Source organism: Simochromis diagramma, unplaced genomic scaffold, assembly GCF_900408965.1.
Source record: "Simochromis diagramma unplaced genomic scaffold, fSimDia1.1 OVJJ01000031.1, whole genome shotgun sequence".
NCBI lineage: Eukaryota > Metazoa > Chordata > Actinopteri > Cichliformes > Cichlidae > Simochromis > Simochromis diagramma.
This window is the reverse complement of record NW_024386983.1, coordinates 1,969,090-1,996,337: the sequence shown is the minus strand read 5'-3', so window position 1 is coordinate 1,996,337 and position 27,248 is coordinate 1,969,090. Positions and strand designations below refer to the sequence as shown.

At 41.0% G+C, this 27,248-nt stretch overlaps 1 protein-coding gene across 8 annotated transcripts in view; it reads right to left on the bottom strand.

Moving 5' to 3' along the window:
* Nucleotides 1-27,248, bottom strand: part of si:cabz01090165.1 (uncharacterized protein LOC100333421 homolog) — a 378,602-nt gene that overhangs the window by 104,086 nt on the left and 247,268 nt on the right. For all 8 annotated transcript variants that reach the window (XM_040039679.1, XM_040039676.1, XM_040039677.1 and 5 more), the window contains one exon: nt 18,339-18,427. The gene's annotated coding sequence lies outside the window, so the exon portion shown is untranslated. The remainder of the gene's footprint in view (nt 1-18,338; nt 18,428-27,248) is intronic.

The following is a 27,248-nucleotide window of genomic DNA, read 5'->3' as shown; positions in this document are numbered from 1 at the left end:
CATTTTAAGCTTTTCACATGTCGTTTAACATCACACCGTTTCATATCGTTAAACACCTACTGAGTGCAAAGAAAAGGCTTTTTTTGCCGTTAAAAATCAACCAGGTTTCCCTGCTGCAGTCAGGGGCAGCTTACTACGCCTCGGTCATCCTTTTGAGGAGATACGTTGAAGGACAGTTGCTTACTTTGCCTTCTTTTATTAAATTAATCTGGGATTCACTGAAAATCGGACTTTTATTGATAAATGAGGCAAATCTGACTTTCTCACGTCCATCTCATCAACATGAACTTTAATCTTGTTAATTTGTGAGCAGTATGTACTCAATATAAAATAAATAAAGTCTCTTTTGCTACAATGATGAATTAAAAAAATGCCGTTAACAATCCTCGACATGCGACATTAGAGCTACTGAACCTTTCAGCCGCAACTTTTTCCCCCACATGGGAGAAACAGCTGCAGAGTGACGAAAACAAATCTTTCAAATTAAGCGGACACACAGTAGCTCACTTCACAAAGGAGAAGACATTCAGTGAACAACTATTTACAGGTATGGACACGCTGGGCCTTTTAACCAACAGATACGTACAAATATGAGGCCCTTAATCAAAGACGAGCACGCACACCGGGACTTTTAATAAAGGTATGGATGAGACTATTCATCAAAGATATGGGCACACTGGGCCTTGTTATTAAAAAGGTGCTGATGCCTGCTGGTGTCTGGAATGTAAACACCACAGATACGTTACAGGCTCTTTGTCAAAGGCGTGAACACACGCTGAATCAGATACTAAAGTCACGGCCACACGCGAAGCCAATCGATGCCGCAAACAAAATGAAATGAAAAACACTTCAATTTGATGTTTTTAAGGTTTTACAGTGATATTTTTTGAAACTGATTGGTAAAAAAGAGCACAAAAGGTAAAGGCAAAGCTATTCCTTTCCTTCTAATTCTTTTGTCTTGTAAAGTGGTTTGCTTGCACAAAATCACAAAAAGTGCAAAGACAGGATAAGTTCAAATAAACGGTTTAGTTTCCATGTGGCAATTTAAATTATAAATGTAGCTTTAAACAAAGAAGTTGCTGGTAGCTGACAATTTGATGAATGAGCAGCTGTTTTTCTTTTAAGAAAACATACATTTTCAGAAGCCAAATTGCCATTAATCAGTGTTTGCTTTTTGCAACCCCTGCAAATGCATTTATTTAAAACTTCTGGCACAGCTTATAGAATCAGATTTACATCAAACATTTTACTTTTCAATATCCCTGAAGTCAGTTTGAAGAGTCAGAGATCGGACTGGCAATCCTCCCAACTGACTGCTGCCCGATCCTCAAACCACCAGACATCTACAATTCCTGTGACCCATAGCAGAGTGGACCAGTGTGGCTCATTCTCAGTGCTACTGGGCCTCGTGGAGTAAGCCAATAATATTGGGCTTCAAGCCTTTCTCCAGGGTCAGAAAATAGAGCGAGTGCAATCATACAAATATCTTGGGACCATAACCAATGAAAAACTGAATTTTGATGAAATCGGTCTGCAAAAAGGTCCAACAGCACCTTTACTGCCTTAGGAAACTTGATTATTTTCACATTGACTGAACAATTTTAACTTAGTTTTATCGTTATTTCATTGAGTCTGTTTTATCTTTTTGTTTGGTGGCATGGTTTGGTCAGACCTCTGTCATAGAGAAAAACTCACCGAATCAGATAGTGAGATGCTCCAGTCGTCTGAGAGGTGAGTCAAAGCCCTGTTTAGCCTCCCTGTACTCTAAACAGCTGCAACAGATGGCTTTATCAATTTTTAATAATGGTTCTCATCTTCTGCGGGATGACTTGTTGTTGTTCTTAGTGTCTTTTGCCCTCAGACTGACTCCATACCCAAGATCAATTTTTCTTGGGCCTACCAAAGATAAGTTTCCCCCAACAACAGCTCCAGGGAACACTCTGGGAATCAAACTCTTCTACTGTATTTGGGAGGTGATTTATGGAGAGGGTTCACTGAATGATGATTTGCATCCATGGGGTGGTTTGTTAGCTGACTGTGAAATGGCTGAAATGAGATTTACCTCCAAGTCTGAGGCCATGATTTTCACATAGTAAAGGATGGATTCTCTGTTCTTGGTTGGGCAGCATATTCAAGTTGAGGAGTTCAACTATCTTGGTCAATGAATGTTGACATGTAGTCTCTGCAGTGATGTTGATACTACAATTGTATACTATCCAGTTGTGGTCAAGGGAGGAGTTAGCTATTGTGTCTGGGCTTGGTTATGTAGGAGGGCCGCTGTTCCTCTGTATGATAGATATGGTGGTTCAGGCATCTGATTAGGATGCCTTCATAATTAAAGTGGTTTGGTCATGTCCAACTGGGGCAGACTCCAGACATGCTGAAAGATTCGTGTCTCTTGACTGGCTTAGGAATGTGTTGATATTTCCCTGGAAAACAAGGTCTTAATATCTCTACACCGGGTTCCAAATTATTATGCAAATGATATTTTTCTCTGTTTTTCCTAAATAGTCAATTCAAATGACAGTTGGCATAATTTTCGAGTCATCGAGTATAATTCAAATACTACTGAACAAACCTCCCAATTAAAACAGTATGTTTTTTGAAAAATTATTACGCACACAGAGTTTCAAAAGATTTTATAGGTTGTGGAGAATTGAAAATGGTCATTTGTTGAATTTGCAGCACTAGAAGATCAATTTCACTGAAATCAAAAGCTATTTCAATCAAAAACATCTTAGCAGGTCAAGTTACATATTAACATAGGACCCCTAGTTTGATAGCAGTTTTACAATTCTTGCATCCATGGACCTTTTTGGAAAGTTTCTACTTTTCTACTTGAATGTCTTTGCAGGATGTCAGAATAGCCTCCCAGAGCTGTTGTTTGGATCCTTGAGGATGCTCCAAAGGTTCTCAATAGGACTGAAGTCAGGGAAGAATGGGGACCACATTCTTCTCCTTTTACGCCGATAGCAGGTGTTCCTTGTAGCATGAGATGGTGCATTGTCTTGCATGAAGATGGTTGTGTTGCAGAAGGCACAGTTCTTCTCTTTCTACCATGGAAGAAAGTGGTCAGTCAGAAACTCCACATACTTTGCAGAGGTCACCTTCAGGGACCCTAAAGAGGCCAACCAGCTCTCTCCCCCTGATTCCGGCTCAAAACATGACTCCACCACCTCCTTGCTGACAACAAAGCCTTGTTGGGACATGGTGGCTGTCCACCAACCATCCACCACTGCATCCATCTGGACCATCCAGGGTTGCATTGCACTCATCAGTGAACAAGACTGTTTGAAAATTAGTCTTCATGTAGTTCTGGGCCCAATGCAGCCATTTCTGCTTGTGAGCATTGGTTAGGGGTGGCCGGATAGAAGGTTTATGCACAACTGCAAGTCTCTGGAGGATCCTACAGCTTGACGTTCGCAGGGCTCCAGAGGCACCAGCAGCTTCAGATATGTGTTTGCTGCTTTGTGATGGCCTTTTAGCAGCTGCTCTCTGAATCTGATGTATTCATCTGGCGGACACCTTCATCATTGTGGCTTTATCTGCACGACCCCATGTGTGCTCTGACTCAGCCACAAATCTTTTAACATTATGATGATCACGCTAAAATTTTTGTGAAATATCTAAGGTTTTCATTACGTGTCCAAGGCATTCAACTACTTCACGCTTTTCAGCAGCAGAGACATAATTTTTCCTTCCTATGTTGCTTGAAAATGGTGGCCTGCTTAATAATGTGGAACATCCTTCTTTAGTAGTTTCTCCTTTAATTGGGCTCACCTGGCAAACTAATGATCATAGGTGTCCGAGATTGATTTCAGTGATACAAAGAGTCCTGAGACACAATTCCATCCAATGGGTTTAATTGAAAAACAACTTATTTAGTCTTTATGACTCTTAAACACAATTTGCATAATAATTTGGAATGCAGTGTATAGACTCCTGGCTCCACAGCCCAGATAAGTAGAAGAAAATGGATTCTACTCTTAGTGTAGTTGGGGTGGAAGCTCAGGAAGAGAAGGTAAATCAGAAAGTCAGTGGTTCGATCCCTGGCTGCTCCAATCTGCATGCCAAATATCCAAATATCCTTGGGCAAGATACCAACCACAAGTTGTTGAATTTTAAATACATAGCAAATAAAAATGTGCTCGTGTGAATGTGTGAATGAGACAAGTGCTCAGGGTTGAAATTCGCTATTTAAGAATCAGTCCATTTACCATTTACCGGTTAATGATTACATGGAGTTATTTCAGTATCTAATAAACCTTTACACATTTTTATGTACATACCACAGTACAAATAATAAACATCACACCTCCTCTATAAATAGCAGTCTTGAGGTGGGAAGTAGCACTGGTGCCTTGCTTCCCGCTTGAGTATGTCTCACTGAGAATCTCCATTCAACCAAACCATCACATCAAGCTATGAAGATCAGAGGGTGGAAAAAGAGAAACCAACGCCATCGGTGACGGTTTATTACACTCTTACGGTCCAACTGACGCCACAGTTTGCTGACATGAGCAGAGTCAAATAAACCAGAAAACACAGGCAATCCTGTAAACCAGTAACGCTTAAAGATGTTATTTATAGACATAAACCCAAGGATTTCAGTGCTTTAGGTTCAATGACTAAATTCAGTATATCCATAGGAATTCTTTTCCTTCTAACATCAAATGATTTCATATTTATGTGCAAGGGCTGACTGGCTGTTTATGCCAGTTTAATATTTTCCATAGCAATTAAGAGCTTAAGCAGCCCACCTTAATCTTTAATGACTCCTTAATCAAGTCCATTGTGTCCAAATCAAATCCATTCAATCAGGAGACAAAAAAGATGAAAAAAGAAAGTAATAAATAAAACTGAAATACACAGAAACACACTGACCACGGTGAACCAAAGCAATAAGAATGTAGTTTGATTTTCAGTTTTTCTAATTTTTATTTTATTTTATTAACAAAACCTGCAAAGAAAATGACAGTGCTGCTGAACCTGCTGAACACAAGACAATGGACTATCTGATTGATCTGTAAATATGCACAGTACTGTGTGAACACCATCTAAACACCAAGGAGCGGCACAGAATCTCATATTTAATGCATACCCATAAAAATGATACATTATAAGAATTCAGGAGCTGTATTTGTATTTGAAGTGCAGCAGTATATATGAAGGAGTCTGAAACCAGTGGGAAGATAATGAGTTGGTTGCCAGATATGGTCGATCAGGAGGAGTTAATGATGAAGTCAGTGCAGTGGATAAACTAAGCGGGGAAAAGGCACAGGAAGATATGGTTACATTTTTTTTGGACAGTTACAATAAATATACCACTATGGTTTCAAAACTTTTGGTCAGAATTAACATATTATGCTCAATTCCAATGCCACATTTTTTTTGACTCGAGTAGCTTTGCATGACTTGAGCTCCTCCCCTGTAAAGCCAACCTGAGATGAAAATTGTACCACAGCTGTAGAGCCAAGAGTAGAAGAAAATAGGGATGATGCATCAGATTAACCAGTCTACTGGCCAATGTCAGCCTCATTCACTGGTAACAACATATCAGCAATACAGGTAGCACTTGTTTCTATAAGTCACATTAGTTTGACACACGCTGAAGACTTAACAGTATAATCATGAGGTGAAAGAGTCATTTGTTTCCCAGACTCACAAGAAGATACAGAAGAAGCTACTTCAGGTACTCCTTTATTCACACAAAAAAAACAACCTGAACTTTTAGAGCTAAGCTTTTGGTTCAGAGGGATTATTAGTACATACACCAGCGCTATTATCTGAAACTCATAATAAATTAATATGAAGATCTGCCTTTGGAAAATAATATATTTGATAGAAAAGAAGGAAACAGGAAAGCTGTTTTTCCAGCAGACCATCAGATTATGTATGAAAGAAACTGTCATGGAAATTTCCATTGTTTTCTTACATGCCTGCCCATCTGTCTACCTGTGTGTCTGTGTGTAGGTATGCAGGGTGCTGAGCATACACTCGAGGAGCAGAACAAACAGAACACACGCACACACACTCAACACAGCAGGACAGAATTACACACACACACACACACACACACACACAAACTGTTGTTGTTTTGGAAAGGTCAGTCTGACTGTGAGGTTGGACGGTGGATGGTAGCCGACAGGTGTCACACAGCACCAGGTAACACACCTTGTTTTGTTTGCACTCTGTCACGTCTTGACAGAATCGCCTCACAGAAACGGCGATGGAGACGGACGCACATGTATAAAAACCACACACAAACGCAGAGAAGCTGACACACAGAGATACACAGAAATGTTTGGCTGCTCGTCTGCTGCTGTGTTTGCTTTATCTACAAAAGGCCATTAAAAATAAATCATTAAAAGGACTTCAAAAGGTCTGTCATCCACATTTAGGTTAATGAGAGCACAAAGATTTCGCATTTTGTTGTTGGGATCAGGGACTTTAATATTTAAATATAAACAACTCTGGATTATTCTAGCATTATGTCAAATATGTAAAAACCCTTAGCACTGAGTCAAAAGACGAAATATTCCTAAAAATTACATTAAACACTAACTTTAGCATGTTGTCAGCACCTGTTAATGTCAAAACATTTTTCAGAGCTTTAATATGTCAAAATGTGTTTCCTTCCTGCCCGGTTAAAACACTTTTCTCCATTTTTACCTCATCTACAAGTACAGCAATTAGCAAAACATCAAAACCTGCTTAATCTATTTTTTAAGCGTGCTGTCCTCTGCATTAAAATAAAATCTGTTTCCTTTGTACTGTCAGCACTGCACACGGCTGTAATGATTTATGAGATTTCACTGACTCTGATCAAAGGACAGAGACAGCGTATCAATAAGTTTCTTTTCCAAAACGTGTATAAGATCATGTGATGTGGTGCAACGGTAAATACAGCTTTTTACTGAGGCAATAAACTCATGCTGCATAAGGAGAGCAAACTTGACTGTATGTGGAATTATTTATCATAAAAGAGAGAAAATTGGAAAACTGTTTTTATCTGGATAAATAGATAAAGCCTATCTTCAGTGAATTTTGGATATCCTAAACCAGGGGTGTCCAACTCCAGGCCTCAAAGGCCGGTGTCCTGCAGGTTTTAGATGGGTCCTTGATCCATCACAGCTGATTTAAATGGCTAAATTAGCTCCTCAACATGTCTTGAAGTTCTCCAGAGGCCTGGTAATGAACTAATCATGTGATTCAGGTGTGTTGACCCAGGGTGAGATCTAAAACCTGCAGGACACCGACCCTCGAGCCCTGGAGTTCCCCACCCCTATCCTAAACTAAAAAAGCAAACCCAATGTTATGCTGCTTAAGCAAAGAAGAGAGCTGCAGTAGCTCAATAGATCCAGGAGGATGTGGCTGCTTCTTTTTGTTTGTGTTGCGTCATAGTCAAGCAGCAACGTCCAAGACTGACAACATGAAAGTGAGCTGTAGTTCCTTCAGCCAGTGGCTACAAAAGCAGGGCTTTCTCCATTGGATGCCACATAAAAACGGCCACGTTTACAGTACAACTAAACATTCACAGCCTGGTAAAAAAACAAAAAAGAAGAAGAAGAAGAAAAAAACTCCTAAACCAATCCTCACAGCAAACTATTTTAAGTGTGATAAGTAAGAATCTACAGTAGTGGAATATTTATTAATTCTTTTTTTAGGCTGAAAATCTGTAAAGAGTGTGTTGTGTTGTTAGCCTCAGTCCCTCAGTGCCACAGAAGAAAAAACAGAAAACAAATAAATAAATGAACAACATATTGTCTCCTTTTAACTTAGACCAACTTTCACAACCAGAGATTCCAGCATGAATATTTCATGTTTCCCATCTTTTAAGCTAAGATCGCACAGCATGAATAGGGCTCAAAAAGGAAGAACAACTTGAATGCTGACTGAGAGAAGCAACTGCAGTCTGTTAAGAGATTGGAGCAAAGGCTAAATACATCAACATATGCATACATGAATGAATGAATAGCAACCTGACAAAGAAAATATGAAATGAAGGATGGCAGCAGAGACGTCTGGGCTCGAAACTTGAGATTCTCATACTTAGAGACGGCACATTTTACATACTTCCCAGCAGCAGTGTTTTCTGTGAGAATATTGTGTGAGAATTTATAATTATGTTGTAAATGTATTCATGGTATTTCCACAACGCTGTGCATGCTTCCCGTATCTGTTCCCTGGGCTCTCACTGCCTGCATATGTGGAGTGTATGTTCACATGCGTGTTTGATTAATGAGTGCCCTTGAATAAGAGGAAGGCCTTCAGGGATGTGTGGAGAATAATTAGAAACTTGAAAGATTACATTTACGCTGGCTAAATGAACACAGGGATGGATTTGTAATTCATAAATTAAGTATCTGGAACGGTCACAGTAAACACGACTCTATACGTGCCGTAAGACGACCTACGCTGCACAGAATCGGCATTTTGGAGTTTGATTTAAAGCCAACGCAGCACGCATATCAATCAATTTTCAGCCTGTTTCCTTCACCAGCGCCGAATGTCAATGTCAGCTTTGAACTCAACAGTGAGAAGAGTTTTCAAAAATGCTCCCTGCTCAAGACCGCACCATGTAACAGCAAAAAGAAAGACTTGGACTCTAAGAGAGCAAGAAGAGGGAAAGGTGGAGAGGAACAAAGAGAAAAGAAGTGAATGGAAGAGACGACAGACAAGTAAAAGAAGAGGAAGAAGAGGAGATAAAAATAGTGGTCTGTGCAGTGAGCTGTCAGCTTTGGAAGTGTGGTGAATTCAGCTGGATGCTTCAGTCCAGGTGCTGTTTCTGGCCCTGAGCAAACAGCATGCACCTCCCTCTCTCTCCGCTTGTGTGTGTTTGTGCTGACTGAGAGGAAAAGTTCTCAGTTAAACAACAATGAGGAAACCCAGAGGGGAAGCCTTTCTGCTGATGGATTAACACAATAGACACACTCACATTATGCCAAACACACACTGGATGCAAGTGAACAGGTGCAGACAGCAACACGAAGCATGCACGCACACACAGACGCTCCTTGGATGGGACTGAGGTCAGGGATCTGTCAAGTTCCACCACAACAAACCGGCGCTTTGTGCACAGGGACACTGGCACGCTGAAAACCTTGACACAAAAATAAAAGACCTGTCTAAGACATCACTGCACGGTGTGCTAAAAGGATCTAGTCCTAACCAGGAACCAGTGAAGTAAGTCAAAAGTACACTGAAGACAGTGTTGGGAAGGTTACTTTTAAAATGTATTCCACTACAGATTACAGATTACATGCCCCAAAATGTATTTTGTAACATATTCCGTTACGTTACTCAATGAGAGTAACGTATTCTGAATACTTTGGATTACTTAATATATTCTCGTGCTTTTTACAACAACGTGAATGTACTATTGCTGTGTGATTTATTACTATTACTGAAGGTCCGCGGCTCCGAACCATAGTAAAGGGACCTCTGGCTAATACGTCGGGTTCGTGTCGGGCTCGTAGCTGAAAACTAGCTTTACTTTGTTGTCTGGGTCAACTTTGAGACAGAGAGAGGCGATGAAAGGCTGCTCCAATGGAACTCATTGTTTTCGGAGGAAAACACGAACACGGTGTACAGTCGAGTCTTAATAGCTTACTTACAACTGGGCTCGTCAGGCTCTCTTCTTGGCTGCAGTGGTTATTATTATATTTACATGCTTCCAGCTCCCGTTTCTGCTCGATGACAGCTCGTACTTTTCCACTGTCCTTTTTCTACCTCCTCTTGCTCACAGACACATAACGGGTATGGCCGTCCATTCTCGCTGCAGCACGGACTACACTGCCCATGAGGCTACATTCTTTAGTGTTATGCCTGTAGCATTCTGCCTATTAGCTTAGCACAACAACAACAACAACAACATAAAGGCGCTCTCTCACCCAGGAAACACACAGTCGCAGAGACCATAGCAACCGTAACGCTGCCGCCTGGAACAACAGAACATGTCAAACAAAAGCCAAACAGTCCTGACCCGCCACAATATGAAACAGGAAAGTACCGCCGTGTAATCCATTTATTTCAACAAAGTAACTGTATTCTAAATACCACCTTTTAAACGGTAACTGTAACGGAATACAGTTACTCATATTTTGTATTTTAAATACGTAACGGCGGTACATGTATTCCGTTACTCCCCAACACTGACTGAAGATCGGGATGTGCGATGCTGCGGTCCAGAATATTAACAGCACTCAACAATCTTATCTGACAAGCACACTTGGCAGTATTTGCCCTGCTGTCAGGAACCAGCAGGATCATTACAGGGATTACTAGAATTAGCACTGATGTGATTTTTTTTTTCAATCACCACTATAAAGTGCACGGTGAAAACACCCATTCACCAGCCTGTTAGCAGCTGTGTGTGTGTGTGTGTGGGGGGGACTGCATCAAGAACAACAAAGATGATGACGAGCAGAGACCTCTACTTCAAAGCTGCACCTTCACCGTGAGTGGGCTCTATATGCAGCGAGAGAACACCAGGTGAGGTGATAATCAAGTGCTGCTCGAGCCTGTCAGGTGATTTTCCACATGACGAAATATTATGTGCCAAAAAATTTGAAGAACAAGTCGAAATGGAGTCTGTGTTTGCTGCACATCGGCATTACATTAGACCTCTAATGATAACAGGCAACACGGTACAGACCGGCTCCACACAGAGCTGGATGTTTAATTTGAGATCAGGCAAGAGGCAGGATACGCCCTGCACAGGTCGCCAGTCTGCTGCAGGGCTAACACATAGGCTGTATCCCAATTCAGGGTCTGCAGCCTTTAAGGCCGCTTTTTAAGGCCGATTACGTCACAGCGACGAGGAACATTAAAACATTACTGTTGGCCACATGTCGGCAAAGTTATGTGACATTAGCGATGTTAGTACTAACTTAAAGCCTTTACTTTAAAATATACGCCGTTCAATAGCTGACGTTAATCTTACAGAGAATGTGATGATTTTATGGATATTTAAAGTAAGCACTGAGACAAATGTAGTAATGCCAACATATTAAAAGAACAATATTTGTCTCTCATATATATAACACAGTTATATATACAGTGTCAAAGAAACCTGTCTTTGAGTGAAGATTTAAGGTGACAGGAAATATAAATAAATGCAGCTTGAATCTTTACGGAAGCTCAGTATTTGAAACAGAGTCATTCACTGCTGTAATAACTAATAATGATTGAAATGATAACTTTAATATTGGCCATATTATATTTACATTAGCAAAGTGAGATGACTTTAGTCTCATGAACAACATTGGCTAATTGTTATTTACTAGCTAATCTTAAATGACTGTTCAGTACAGAAGTGAAGCCCAACAATCATGATTTCACAGTCCCGTGGTCTCAGCCTCAGATACTTATCAAATCAAAGCTCATGTAGAAACAAACAAACAAATGAACAAAAGATTTTCTCCTTCATTTCTGTCAAACAAAGCTGTATGAAACGTTTCCAGCTGTTAGTGTCACGGTTGCTAGGCAACCTGGGCAGCGCAACAGAGGTTAGATCGTCCCATTTCACAAGCCTCTCACTTCCGGCCTCAGCGGTCTTTGAGTACGCCGCCCTTGTGGACCGCTAAGGCTGCGTACTTTAAGGCTGCAGACCGTGAATTGGGATACAGCCATAGAGACAGTGTTAGGCCTGTCTCACAACTATGGGCAATTTAGAGTTACCAATTAACCCATCCCCACTAACCGCATGCCTTTGGACTGTGGGAGGGAGCCGGAGTACCCGACGAGAACCCACTCAGAGAGAGCAACAGTGCCACCATGCTGCCCCTACATTCTTCCCTCTCAGAAAGTGGACTTTCCTCAGTCTTGCAGGCTTTGATGCTTTCTGGCCTCTCTGGGCTTGTGTGGTGGCAGGATCTTCAGAGCTGTTGGCTTGTCGCCTCAAACCTCAGTGGCATACACTTTCATGATTCTGACGCTGGAGAATTTTCCTGTCGGTGTCTAACACCTTCTCCTGTCTCAGACTGGGGCAGGTTGCAGCCGAGTTTTTAATTCTTGACAAGCTCTGGCTTTTCTTTTTCTCCCAAATCATTACTGCGTGCGCCATGCCGGGAACTCCGACTCTTCCAATGACATGAAAAGAATTTATGCAAAAAAGGAAGCGATCATGTGTCAGCCTCAACAGACTTCTTAGATAAAGAGGTGTCCATTCATAAAAGATGCAGCGTCGCAATGTGCAACTACACCTGAAGGTAAGAGAGGGAGAGCAGAGATGTTTCTCTCCAGAGAGACGAGCGACTTTGTCACTGCTCACTTATGTAACATAAACAAGGTTTGCAGGAAATGAATGAGCAGGAAATGCTATAAAAACAAGAAAAAAAAAGAAAAGAAGACAGATGGAGCTGAAAAAAGGAGAGAAGAAAAAAACTATGAGCAAACTTCATCGTGTGTCTACAGGGTTGTTGTGACGTTCTAATTGTGGCACTTTGGGCAGGAGGACGAGCCATTCAGCCAGAAGAACTGAAATCTCAGTGACAAACACAGCTGCTCTGCTGAAGTGTCCTTCAGCAAGACACAGCATAACTCAGGGCTCAGTTGTTACAGGTAGGGCCTCATTTCAGAGAGAATTTGCAGCTTATACCCAAGAACACACAGCAAATGAGGTGCAAACAAGCTTAGCAAAGATCTTCTACCAACACCGCCATCCAGAATCCCCTAAGTCTTAAATGGATTCCTCTCTGAGGCTGTGGGACTGAAAAAATCTTATTGGCTTCATGAATTTGGTGAAGACAAACAGTCTACAACACACACTCGTTTTAAACAATCAGCTAACAAGCTCTTCTACCGACGGTGTGAGAACATTGATGCGTTATTGCGCTCTTTACACACCAACAGATCTGCAGGAAAAACAGGAACATGCAATTTATCAAAGCCTACTTTTTACATGCCAAATTGGATTTCTGCCTTGTGGGAGTCAGATGATAACTTGAACAGGTGAAGGAGCTTTGAGAGCATCTAAACTTTTTGTTCTTTCAACATCACTGTCTGGCAGCTTTCCCTCAATCCTCGCACTTATTCCAAAGCACGCCTCTCTGATTTATTTGTTCTGGGGGCATAGGGAGTGCTCTTTCCTCTGCACACCTTTGCTGAATTGAGGGATGAATCCCCACAGGCTGTAGCCTTTATGTTCAGCAGCTTAACTCTGACCGAGCTGTGGGAAAGAAGAGATAACACTGAATTTCCCTACAGGGAGTAATGCAGGATCAGAGAAGACCGAAAACAAGAATCCCTCTTGAAAAATCACAAGAAACAAATTGAAACTTTGGCAGATTAAGAGGAGTTTTAAACAGCTTGTTGGCAAAATGTGTGAATGAATATCAAGAGGATTTCCTTTTGCCTCCATCTGAAGAGAAAATGCAGCTCGTGTCCTTTAAAGACAAACTAACAGTAAAAATATGTTCTGGTGTCGTGACAAACACTGAAGAGCATAACTACGCTTCTTTATAAAAGGTTTACCAGCATCAGACACGGACAGCATCAACTATTACTAACAATAAGCAATACTGACAAGGATAAAGTATCCATATGACTAACTGGATATGAACTGAGACCTTCTCCTGTTGGCTTCAAAAAAAAAAAAAAATATATATATATATATATATATATATATATTAGTGCTGTCAGCGTTAAAATGACGTTAAAGCCACAACCGCATTAACACAGCAAATCTCCATTAGCGAGTTATCGCGGATCGCCCCGTGTGGGGCTGCACGGCGTCAACGTGTTAGCTCGTTAATTAATACGCTGACAGCACTAACATATATATATATATATATATATATATATATATATATATATATATATATATATATATATAGTCAGATGTACTTTGTTGTAAGATATTCAGCACCACAACTGTGTTAAGAATGTGTTTGGTAATGTAGGGCGACAATAATCACTGCTGCTCCATATCTTCATTTACATCTCTGCAGACGACCGTTTTTAACAGATGAATGTGCTGTGGAGGCAGAGACGACTGTGAGCAACGCAGGAAACACATCTTGATAATAAAAAGCTTGATTGTTCTATTGTTCAACCAAGAGTTGTGAAATCCAAACCTAGAGAATACAATACGAGCTCTAATAACAGTCTTCACAAATTTATCGCCTCCATTTCGTTTATTAAATCCTCCTTTATTTTCCTACCGCTTCTCTCCTGCTCGCTCCTCAATTCATTCATTTATTCCTCCCCTGTGGTTTCTGTTCTAAGCCAGTGGAGATGATGGTTTTAAGTCTCCGAGTGCTGGTCCCCATTAGCAGCAAACTAAAATCTGCCTCTCTGACTGAGATGCTTTTGTTCAGCATGCCTGCTCATCACTATTGTTCGACGCCGGGGCTCCTATTTGCAACCAAGAACCTCTAATGTTTAATAGCAAAGAAGCATCTTTAATGTGGCTACATGATATGGGAAAGAAAAGATCTGAATGGATTCCAAACGATGAGAAGCGAGCACAAAGTACAAATGAATACAAAGCGTACAAATGACACACAGAGAGACGAGACAGTGGGATTCACAGTTTCCTGGAGAAAACCTGTTATTGCTCCAAATCTCTGCAAATGAAAAGACAAAATGTGAAAATCAGCTCCAATCAAAATGGTTTCGAAGAAAAGATACTGAAAGTTTTCCAAGCGAATGTTCAAAAATGTGTTGTTTAAGATATGTCTTTACTGTTTATGTATAATAATGGCATTAAAAGCTACATACAGTCAAAGTCATCGCTCTGTTCTGTATCTCACCGCAGCTACAGCTGCCCACCGTGTGGAAAGAATCCCAATTTGCAGTTTTACAATTAGATCCTGCTTTAACGCTGCTCATGCCAGCTGATGAATGATCTTCATCTTCATTAGTCTTCATTCTAATAAGCTCTACTTCCTAGACACACTAAGCTACTATTAGCCAAACTGTTACTGTAAACACTTGCTGTGGTGCTTAACTAAAACTAGCACGCAAAAGTTTGCGTGTCCACAAAAGCAAAGTCAAGTTTAACACAACAATGGTGGAAAAAGTGGTCTTTGAATTTTTGAAGCCTGCAGGAAATTTAAATGATGTCTAAGCCGTTGTGAAAGATCTTTGTCACAAAGGGAAGCTGCTCTGGGATGCAGCTGAAAAACCCATTCAGTCAGCAATGAGGGGTTGATTTTGTGCTTTGAATTGAGCAATTGGCAGTCACATTGTCATTTGTGGATATTGACTGAATGCGTCGCTCCTCTCTGCGGAAAGAGACTCACTCATTTTGCATCTAAATTTGTTTACCAACTAAAAAGCAATCACATCATTAAAAAATGAATCCTGTGATACATTATATATGATGAAAGGCGGTGAAACACAATCCTTCCTAGAAGCTGAGGATTGTTTCCCTCAGCACTTACAAGCAAAAACACGAACAGGTGACAAATTAATGGAAATAAAAACACAAGCTATGTCGGTGCTTGGTGGTTTGACAGACGCTCGAAACCTCCCAGGTATTCAGATATCCGATGACGTTGCCTGATAATCTTCACCGTCATCAGAGCATTCAGTGGGGCCTCATGTCCTATCATCCCGGGAGAAACCATTCCACTCAGGACAGAATAATTGGTGTATATAATAATTTGACTTGCAATGACCGTTCTGTCTAAGCGGCCAAGAGAACCCAAGCCATGGCAGCAAAATGCTCCCACTGAATAACACAACCACCAGATCCCCTCACTGTTGGTGTCAAGGGTTTAATCTTTCACCCACGTGGACTAGAGACGTTCCTTTTTCACAGGGTCCAATATTGTCCACAGAGCTATTGCGTTCAACAGCAATCTCAAACTGCCAGTCGCGTTGTTCAGTAACTAAACCAGATTTTAAATACAACAGCAATGACTGGCTCTTTGTGCTGTGCACATACAAAGTCAGGTTAGTCCTCCCTTGCAGGTTTGCATTCACTCACGCCTGCATTGCCTGTTTACAACGTTCTGTTACAAATACAGACGAGAACATTGCTGCAACAGAGACAATATGTCAAAGAGGAGAAAACCCGAACGAAGGTCTAGTGAAGGCCTGTAAGAGTCTACTTGTCACACACATGCCTAGTCTATATTTTGGCATTTGATGACTCTGATATCATAAAAGGGATTATTTCCAAGTTTCAAAGTTTGTACTAGCTAATAATAATCCAACAACCTATGAGGCGAGAAGCCTTTACACTCCCTTCCCTTCTCAAACTCAAAATCCCATAACTGCTATTAGCTTCTGGTAGACTCATCCAAACACCATTAGCAGCCATCCACTATAAGTTTTCATTGCCTATAAAACCATTGTTACTGCTGAGAAGCTGCAGTGCTGGTCTGCTCTGCTTTATAGCTGCTGCTGCAGATGCTTACACTGCCCTTACCTCTGCTTTAAGAGGCAGCACACGTCCTTGAAACGCTTGTTTTGTGCTGGCAAACAGATGTGTCCTTGGTCAGCATGAGCCTAATATACAATATAAGGGTACACAACACAGGACACAGACAGGATACCTTCACACTGATATTCATGGTGCTATTATACCTAACCTTGTACAATGTAAGATGCTCCACAAAGAACTCCAGTAAAACAGACACCACATTGTAGTTAGTCCTCAGTTTTGGTGTTATAATTTACCCACACACGTCTTGAGTTTCATGCAGTCTCTCTTCTTTCTTTCTCTGCTTTCTGCTGTTTCTTGCAATCAGCAGTAGAGCTGAGTTTATTATTAAAGGGGTTAAAGGCAGGATAGAGCATGCAGGACACAGAACAGCCAGCAACTGCAAGCAATTAACTGAGCTATTCTCACAGGCACACAATCTGATATTACATGAACTTCATGCTCAGTAGCTGGCAGGTTAAAAACAATTTGATGTCCAATCGTGCTGAAACGTGCACTCTCAAATGATGCTCAGTGAGGTCATTTATGTGAAAGATCAGGCTGCTGCACAGGTGTGAAAATGCTGCACATTATTATTATGTGGTGCCTACTCGAACTGAACCGGAACAGAGCACTGTGCTAATGCTCTGTTTATATCACAGGCAAAATGTGAAATGCAAGGTTTGCAGGTCTAGAGATGAATACAAACTCATGGCTTTAATGCTCTGTCATTTCACTTTCCACTCAAAAGACCACTCACCCCAAATCCAAAGCACAAATGTCGCACACAGTTTACACTCTGAGTGCAACAGCAGGGCGCAGTCTGTACTCAGGGAGTGTAAACTGTAGTTGGGCTGAAGTTGGTTTGATTGGTTTGACACCAGATTCTTACTGGCCCAAAAGATTTTTCCATTCATGGCATAAAATCCTTTTTTTTCTCCTCTTTTTATTGTTTGCAGACTTTAAATCATGAACTGAATGGAAGTTTATGGGGAACTTCCTTTGTACCTTTAGGGTGTGCTTTAAGGTGGGCCTGCCTCATTATGAGGATGTAGGGTTTCCCTCGGGTCTCACTTATGTCCGAACCTCACTCATTGGTGAAAACACCAAGACTGCACCATCGAAGTAGCTCAACATGAGGCACCACGATGGGACTGAAGTAAAGTTTGATATCATCATAGTGGCTTTTATCTGCTTACAGGTAAAAAGCTCAATCAGCGCTTCCTGTGCTAACAAACCCAACAACCTGTCTGTAACGCTAACACGTTGTACCTGTTGTATGACCTGTTTCATGTTTTATACAACTTCAAACACTCATCGTGTCACTTTATATGTTTCAGTTTCTATCAAGATACAAAACTCCACACAAAGACATCTAAACATGTACACACACATACGCACACACACGTACAAAAAACAGCATCTTGCTCATCACACATTCTTCGTGTGCTCTGTCAATATAACTGCAAACACAAACACACAGACATTAGCAACATGCATGCCGCTGTCACTTCTGTGTTTGTGTGTGTGTGTCTGTGTGTGTGTGTGTCAGACAGCAACGAAACTGACAGATGTGCAACAAAGTACAGCAGTAACCTTCTAACCTGTGGTGGCTTCAGAATGACAGAGGCATTATGAGTGTGTGTGTGGTGTGTGTGCCGTGTTTGTCCGTGTGTTAGCCTTGTTAAAGATCCATTTAAATTCTGGAAGATTCAATATTTATCAAATAGAGACGCAGGTGTCTGCCTGCGGGATCTGAAATTACCACAGAGGATGAACGAGAAATGGAAAGAGAGGGAGGAAGAGAGAGAGGGGACCTTCTGTAGCTTCTCCTCAGACCTCTGATCATTCCTATGCTTAAGTGGGTTTCAAGTGGTGCATTTAGAAAAAACTCAGTAAGAGCAGTCATACTCTGGACCCCCGGTGGAAGAAAACATCAGTTACTCTGCAAAAGCGATCCTACCTGCTTCAGAGGGTTTCAGTATCTCTTCAACAATGTCAGCCTCTCACGACGAAGTACGGTAGCGATGTGATGACTCGATCAGGAACAGCCTGAAAAAAAAGAAGATTTTCATTGATTAAAAATCTTTTTTTGGTTAATTAAAATGAGAATTCAATGTCATGTAAAACCTTATCTGCCAAGTCTCGATGCAGGCTCAAACATCCAGGCAAGGAAGTCCCAAAAAGTTGATTCTGTTCACCTGGATATAGATATTTCGCGCATCCAGGTAATACTACTACTAATACTACTACTAATAATAATAAACAGTACAGTGTGGTGAAAGTGGTGAAAATGCTACGTCCAGATAAACCAAATCAACTTTTCAGGACTTATCTGCCAAGTTTTCAGGTTCTTGGTATCGATACACAAAAACCAACTGCAGTTACAAACGAGCTGCTTTTAAGCAAACACCTTTTGAGAAGCTGGGGAAAAAACAACTTTTTCACAACAATATAGTTTCAGAAGATTTTTGACAAATATACTGAGGCTGGACATTTTATACCTCAAGAATAAACTCACTTATTGAAAAGTAGCTACTACCCGTCTGCTCGGCCTCACATCCATTAATCTGTGTCACTAATTATCATCATTATCAATTATCACTAAAGTGATAATTTAGCACTCACATCTTGGACAAATATATTCCATTCTGGATCCAATAAAAACAAAAAAACTGAAAAAGAGAATGAAACAACAGCACAAAACATTAGGTAGAGTTGAAAAACAATGTATGATAATAATAATAATCTATTCATTCTCTTCCGCTTATCCTTTGTCAGGGATGCAAGGGGCTGGAGCCAATCCCAGCCGTTTTAGGGCGAGAGGCAGGGAACACCCTGGACAGGTCGCCAGTCTGTAGCAGGAAGCCACAGTACCCAGAGAGAAGATGCAAACTCAAAGATCCTGGAACGGTGGAATTGAATTTAGGACCTTCTTGCTGTGAGACAGCAGTGCTAACCACCATGCCCAATAATAACAACATTAATAATAATAACTTTATTTATATAGCACTTTTCAAAACACAGAGCTACAAAGTGCTTCACAGTTCAAATAACACTAACCGATAAAATCGAGTTTTCAGCATTCATAAAACAAACAACGTGAGCCGACCTGACTGTCTGAGGAAGGCTGTTCCACAAAAGCCTCAAAAGCACTTCTGGTCTTAAAATCAGAGCATCAGAGCAAAATGATGTCACAGTAGCTATTCTATATACAGTGTGTGGCTATAAAGTTAACATAGAGGTGATTTTAGAGCCCTTCATGGCTGTTGCCATAGTGGCCACACCATGTTACTACAATTTGATTCCATGACCCAAAAATAACTTTTCTCTTAATTTGGCCGATCGTGGCTCAAGAGTTGAGTTGGCAGTTTGTCTTGTAACCGGAAGGTTGCCGGTTTGAGTCCCGGCTCGGACGGTCTCGGTCGTTGTGTCGTTGGGCAAGACACTTCACCTGCCGCCTACTGGTGTTGGCCAGAGGGGCCGATGGCGCGATATGGCAGCCTCGCCTCTGTCAGTCTGCCCCAGGGCAGCTGTGGCTGCAACTGTAGCTGCCTCCACCCGTGTGTGAATGTGAGAGTGAATGAATAGTGGAATTGTAAAGCGCTTTGACTGGCCGCTATATAAATGCAATCCATTATTATTATTATTATTACTAATGTGAAAAAAGGACTCTGTTTATCACTCGAGTATATTCCATCTGGTCTGCTGACATTTGGAAAGTATAGATGAGCTGTATGATTTTGCAAAGAGCCAGCAGGAAGTCAGCTAGCTTGGCGGGAAGAAATCTGATCTGAGCATGTTCTCTATGGGCTTCACTTAGAAAAAGCAACACTGTGGAAGCTCGTGTTGCGTCATGGTACCAAATGGAGGAAGACTGGAAAGGTTTTTTTGGCATCTGCATCATTGAGCAGCTGTCATTTGAATGCATGAAGCTTTTGGCTGTTTGTGAAGATAAAAAACAAACTCCGCAGCGCAGGATGGTGCTTCTGCATATTCTACCTTTTACAAGTTGAAAATTCACGTCGGCTTGTTCCCTGCTCGCAATAAAGTGCAAACATTCAATAAAGATTGTGAATCGGGATTATGAGGTCACACATCAAACATATAGCTTTGTGTGATGTGACTGGATTAACAAGACAGAAGAAGATCTAAATGATCATGAGAGATTGAGGTCTATTCAGCAGTTAGAGATGATCCCCTTCACTTAATCTCGCTAACATCTGAATCAAACGCCACCCCTCGTCTTCAACACCCAGCAGCTGCGCGTGAATAAAAGCAAAGCGTCCTCCCTCTCGCTCTCTCCCAGAGTGCTGATATCGATGATGGCACAGCGAGGATGTCAGCGTTTCACTTTTAAATGAGCAAGTCAGGATGCTAGAGTGTCAGCTCCAAAGGAAGCCCTTTGTACTGCAGAGGCCAATATGCCTGGTTAATGAGACTGTGGCTCAGACCCGGACAGTGAGGCCTTGTGGGAAGAATGCTGCCGCTCCTCTGGTCTTATTAAGATGAGAGGAGAGATAAGTAGATGGGAGAGAGTAAGTCTGGCTCTGTTCACTGTCCAGCCCTCCTCTGTCTATAATCTGCTCTGCTGACATTCTGCTACATTCAACCGTAATTACGCTTTGGGAGGAGTCGTCGTCCACAGTGGGAGACGTGATACTGAGGATAATCATGCTCATAATGATAACCAGAACTTTACAAGATCTAATCTAAAGGCGGCTACAGAGATTTTCAGCAACTGTTTTGAATGCCACACTGCGCAACATCGATTTAAAGACGCGGGTTTGATATATAAAGTGTGGATTGGCATTTTGAGCAAATGTACCACTGAGTATTTGCTCTCCATGATTGTTGGTATATACTGTAGAGTGTGGACTGGACCTTCTGGCTGAGAAACTGTGGGAAATTACACATGCATATGGCAGGGTAAGCCCACCATAAATCATACCTGCTTAATTTTTCCCTTTTAACTAATAATAACCATAATTTATGAAATGAATGCCATGCTGCATTTAGTAAGACTAGAAAATAGCAACTGAGACCAGAAGAAAACATGTCAGAAATTACAGTTTTTTTCCATGGACTTCTGGAGTTGCCCCCTGGTCTTTACTTTGTCTTTACTTCTTAGATTTGGAAACTACATCCAGCTTTATTCATGCAGTCTGTGGTAAAAAGAAAGAAAACGCACAAATAGTTGCATAAACAATTTGATTTTTTGCATCCATCATTTAATGACTATTCACTTATTCAAACGTCATGACCTTCTGTATGATTTAAAATGTAGATCTGCATGGTGATTCTCTAATATCTGCTGTTTCACAGCCTACGATGAGTGTGCACTTCCTTGTTTCCTCCGATGCTGCGTCCTACTTAACTTTCATGATAACACCTGGAGGACACATGCAAACAAACAATGTGCCAAAACTATTATTTGTTCTTCTTTGTTGAAAGAAGTCTTTCACTTTGCATTTTTTGCCTCCATTTATTCTATTCGGGTTTTTAAAAGTATTTCACAGTTGCACCAGTGTCACATTAATTAGTCCCACTGTGAGATCATTATTCTAACTTTTGCCCTTGATCAGAACAGGAGGGACTGTAACAATGGCCAACTTCTCGCATAGTGCAGCTGGAGTGGTGACCAATGATACCACCACAGTTCTGTCACGCTGGTCATCTTTCATCATGAACAATGAAAAATGGCACAGTTTACTTTCAGCTTTATACATCTTTAATACATCAGATAAAGAGAATGTTATTATTTTTTCTTCAAAAGCACTGGCTTTTGTTCAAAGTCTATAATTTATCTATAATTCACTGATTACAACAAGTCCTTTGAAATTAAACATGACACTGGCAGCTTGCTCTCACCAAATAAAAATGATCTGTAGGAGTCCAGAATTAGTGGACCAGCCAGCAGCAGCATTTTTGCTCACCTAGCTTGGTGTGGGTTTGTCCTCAACATTACATTAACAGAAATAAAGCAAAAGCCACTGAACTACTTTGGTAAAGGAATAAAAAACAATTTAGCAGAAATTCCACTGTTTACCTGATCAGTTCATTCATGTAAAGCTCCTCCTGTATGGACTTTGTGGCTGTAAAACCTTATAACCGCACGTCTTTTGTCTTTGGGTCACAATAAACTGCTCAAATAACCTAAAGAGTTGGAGAGAAACTTGCTGTGATGTGAGTCAGTCACTCTGTCCAATTCAGTTCCAAATAGTCATGTTTGCAAGTGAATTGGCTACACGGACTGACTCCATTGCATGGACTTATAATTTGGCGTCTCTATTCATTCATTCATCTAACCAGTTTCTTCTGCATATCCAGTTCAGGCTCACTGGGTTGACATCCCGCTGCAGGGCTAACACAGAGAGACAGACCACTATTGATCTTCATGTTCCCATCCACAGCTACTTTAGAATCATCACTTAACCTAAAATGCACGTCTTTGTATTGTGGGAGGAAGCTGGAAGAAACCCTGCAACGACAACTAATTCACTGAGGTCTAAATCATCATAGATCTGTGAATAGTTTTTGATATTTCTCACAGTGATTATATTGTTTGTTCCATGATTGTTGAGACTCGGAAGAACAATTTAATAAAAACAAATTACATATTGTGATGCCTCGAGGTGGGGTTAGGGTCGACTTACACACTGAGGATTAATAAGGCTTTGCCTCCATACAGTGTGTTTCTCTACAACCAGCTGGAGAGTCTCAGAGTCTCCAACTAAAGACAGACCTGACACTCCACAGAGCGGATCTCTCTTTTTCTTAATGAAAAAAACATCCGTCTTCTTTCTTCTCAATACTTCCAACCAGCAAAACAAACACTGGGCAGTGAAAACTTCTGCTGGAAGAATACAATACTTTTTATAACCACACCATTGTGGTTTGTCTGCATGTCTAAACATATATTTAGGCAGCAATGAAACAGCGGTCATCGCTTGTAGCAGAAGGTTTACTGATCGTGGATTTCCATGATCCATGATAAGCTGATGGTGACAGAAACTACATCCTTGTTTCCTCTGCATGACCTCTGATTTTTGGTGCCCACTTGTAATATAAGTTGGAATGTAGATAGGGGGCAGGGTTTAATACGAATATTTTCTTCTTCCTGCTCCTTTTCACACATGGTTGTAGTGCTTTATTGATAGAAAGTGTGGTTGGTTTGTTTGATCTGTTGTACCAAGTGTGAAATAAATAAATAAATATATAAATAAAAATTTATTTATTTATTTATTCTGTATGGCTTCATTTGTGTAGCTTGTTTTATTACAGACCTTTAAATAAAACTTATTTTGTAGTGTAACCTTCAAGTGCTTTATCCAAAGTACAATTTCTGCTGAATCAGTTTCAAATTATATTCACTGATTGTATCTTTAGGGATTCACTAGCTTAGCGTAGCTGCTAGCGTAGCTCCTAGCCTAGTCACTAATCGCATGGCTTCCTCCTCTTTCTTGATCACTGAGCCTCCTTTAGTAAAAACAGTCGTGTAATAAATAAGGCTGGAGGCCAGGCTCAGTGAGTTGGACGCCTGGGTCCACACCCCATTGTCCCAGGCAGCCAGGAAACTGGGTCAGCTGGGTGACGGTGAGGAGGAAGCGTACCCCTAAATAAAAACCCAGTACGCCACCAACCTGTTCACATTTGGAAATGTTCTGACCCAAGGCCAGAGCAGGCAACACTGAGGTAAGTGCTTTGGGACCACAAATAGGTGCAATAAAGATAGATGGCATTAAAATCCAGCAGAAAACACACACTTTCAGGTAAGACAAAGATAATATTACTGCTGAATCAGACTCCAGATGTCTGTTTTCCTGCCAAAGCTGCCACTGCAGGTCAAATGACCTGCTACAGCTGACAGGAGGACTTTATTTTAACACCTTTGTCACTGATGAACAGCTGCAAGTGAGACCATCCTCAGAAGAACCCCCCACACATTAGAATATTCCAATGAATAAAGCAGGCCAGTGAAAGACGACTATTGGGAAAGGTGAAGGAGAAGAAAAGAGCAAGAAATGCAAAAAACAGGACCAACGAAGGTTTGCACTCAATTAGAAAGAAGGGATGGATTATATGGTTGGAGAGTACAGCTGTCCCTTAATGGCTGAGCAATGAGAAGTCACTTTGTGGAGCAAGTTCACGGACAGTCATTATCATCTGCAGGATTGCTCCCCGCGGTTATTCGATAGTTTCTGCATGAGGCTGGAAATCCCGGGATTATTTTGTGAGGGTGAACGTCTTAACTCTGCAGCTGGGCACACACTGACCTCAGCTAACGGCATTCCCCCATCACTACCAGTAAAAAGAAAAAAAATATATTTTATTTGCTTTAATTACCCATTTAACTTACACGCCCTCGTTTCATTTCAAGACAGCGTGAAAGTCTCTACAGCACACTGCAGTAATTTATGATCACTCCACTTTCTCTCATCGTTTGTCTCCTCGGCTGTCACAGCAAGTGGGAAATGCGAAGTCAGAGAGGCGAGACAGGGAGAAAAGAATATAGCGACTACAGTTGATAACTCATTAGCCCAGTGCAAATACATCAAAAGTTTTCAAACAAGTGTTAATTAGTCTAAAACCACCGATGGACAGACGGCGACTGAAACCAAATGTCTAATGTACAGACACAGAGCAGCGACACAGAAAAAGACAGGACTTAAGATCATTCAAAAGCAAATGAAAGAAACAGAAAAGACTTTATCGTCTCTGGATAAAGTGCAGAAGAGGAGATCAGGTGGTGTGGGAAGAGATTTCCTTTTAGGTTTATGTGAGCTTTTTGTTTCCAGTGGTCGGCTCACAGAATGAGCAGCAGGTCTGATGACAGCTTCCTGATCATTTTGGTCCAGTTATAGCAAACCAGCAACAACGTTATTGTTGGAGATGCTGTTGAATTATAACTGGGGAGAGATTTGGAGGGATAATTGGTAGCCAGTTGGAATGGTGCTCACTCATTACAGGTTATCCTGTTGCTTTGTAGCATATAAAAGCTGTGTTTAAGATAAATGTCACTTATTATGTTTCCACCTACAAAAAAATGCATTTTTGTAATGAAATTACTTATAAATGTGAGATTAGTTGGCTGCTTGAAACAAAACCTACTACTTGACTGGTAAAGTCTTTGGTTGAGTGCAGACAGCAGATGATGGATGAGTCACTGGATGAATGGCCAGGATTAAAGGGTGCAATTAATTAATGTGTGGAACTGATAGATTGATCAAACTGCTCTACCATATTTCTTGGTGTTTAACAAACATGTGCTGTGTTCTCAAATGGAACAAGGAACTATAAAAAAAAAGAGAAACTTTGGAATAAAGTGCTCTCATCACAGCGATGACAACTCAGTCTAATTCTATTAATAACCATCATCTAGCACCCTGATTAAGTCACTAATCCTCTCCGCTCTCAGCTCCGCTGATTAACGCAGGATCACACACAGCAGAAACACGCTAAGTCTGACAAATTTACATGTGTTGTTCCCAGTCTTCACACATGCTGAGTACAGATTGAAGGATCAAAAGCCCATGTGTACAGAGCTACGCCAAAGTTTAGAAGATGTTTCAAAAAGAATGCCATGACTAATTTTTATTCATGAATCGAAATTCGAAAACCTAAATCAAATCAATATTTGCTTTAATGACGACACCAGCCCCCTCAACACTTGTGCAGTTTTTCGAGGTACTTCATTCCCGCTGGCTGTATACTCGAGGACATCATAATGCTGTACAGTGACTTTGGGATTAGATGCTTCTGTGATAGATGCAAATCTACACTAAACACCTGAAGTGCCAAAAACATCTGCACATTGATCTGCATCTGTCAACAGGTGGCATGTTAATAGAGTCGCACTGTGTTCTTCTTTATGAGGTTCAAAGTAGCATCAAGCTCCAGAGCTCCAGAGTGAAGTCAGCTCAGGGGTGCCAATCACCAAAGACTCCTAAATGTCCAACTTTACAGCACAGGCATGTTTACAGCCTGCTATGAAACACAGTGTAGGTCTAACTTAGCTCATTTCTCCTTTCATAACAATTGTAAAGAGAGTGAATATTTTTCATAACTAAACAATGACTATAGCAGTAAAGTCTAAAGCTAGGGCAAGGCTGGCATTACTCACTGAACTCAAACTTTTGGGACAGTTATTTGAGAAACAATATTGGTTGGTTTGAGGTGGCTAGTTTTCAATCAATCGATTTATAAGCACATTTAAAAAACAACACAGGTTGACCAAAGTGCTGAACATAATAAAAAAGTAAAAAGTAGAACAAACACACACAAAGAACAAAACAAAAAAAACAAAAAACTGTGTTTTCAGACGGGTTTTAAAAATGTCAAGTGTTGGAGCGATTCTAATTTCAAGAGGCAGACTGGTCCAAAGTTTGGGTGCAGCAATCGCAAAGGCCCGATCTCCTCTGTTTTTTAGCCTGTTTCCAAACTAGAAGCAACTTATCAGCTGACCTGAGAGTTCTATTCAGAGTATTTTAAGTTAACAGATCAGAGAGTTATGACGGAGCTAATCAATTTAGAGTTTCAATTCTACAATGTACTGGAAGCCAGTGTAAACGAGCCAAGACTGGGGAAACATGGTCATGTTTACGAGTGCCTGTCAAGAGTCGGCCTGCAGCGTTCTGAACTAGCTGAAGACGAGAGAGCAGAGCCTGGCTGATACCAAAACCCAAGAAGCCTGCATCCACGTTTTTTTGCGTGAAAATGTAGAATGAATGTAGAATGTAGAAACAAGACAGAATACACGCGTATGAAAGAAGGCAAGTCAAATGATGAAGTTGCAAGGCAGGGTTGAAGTGGGTGGAGATGAGTGTTACTGCAAAGCTACCTGCAAAGCTGAAAAGAAAGGTCTAAAAGATGA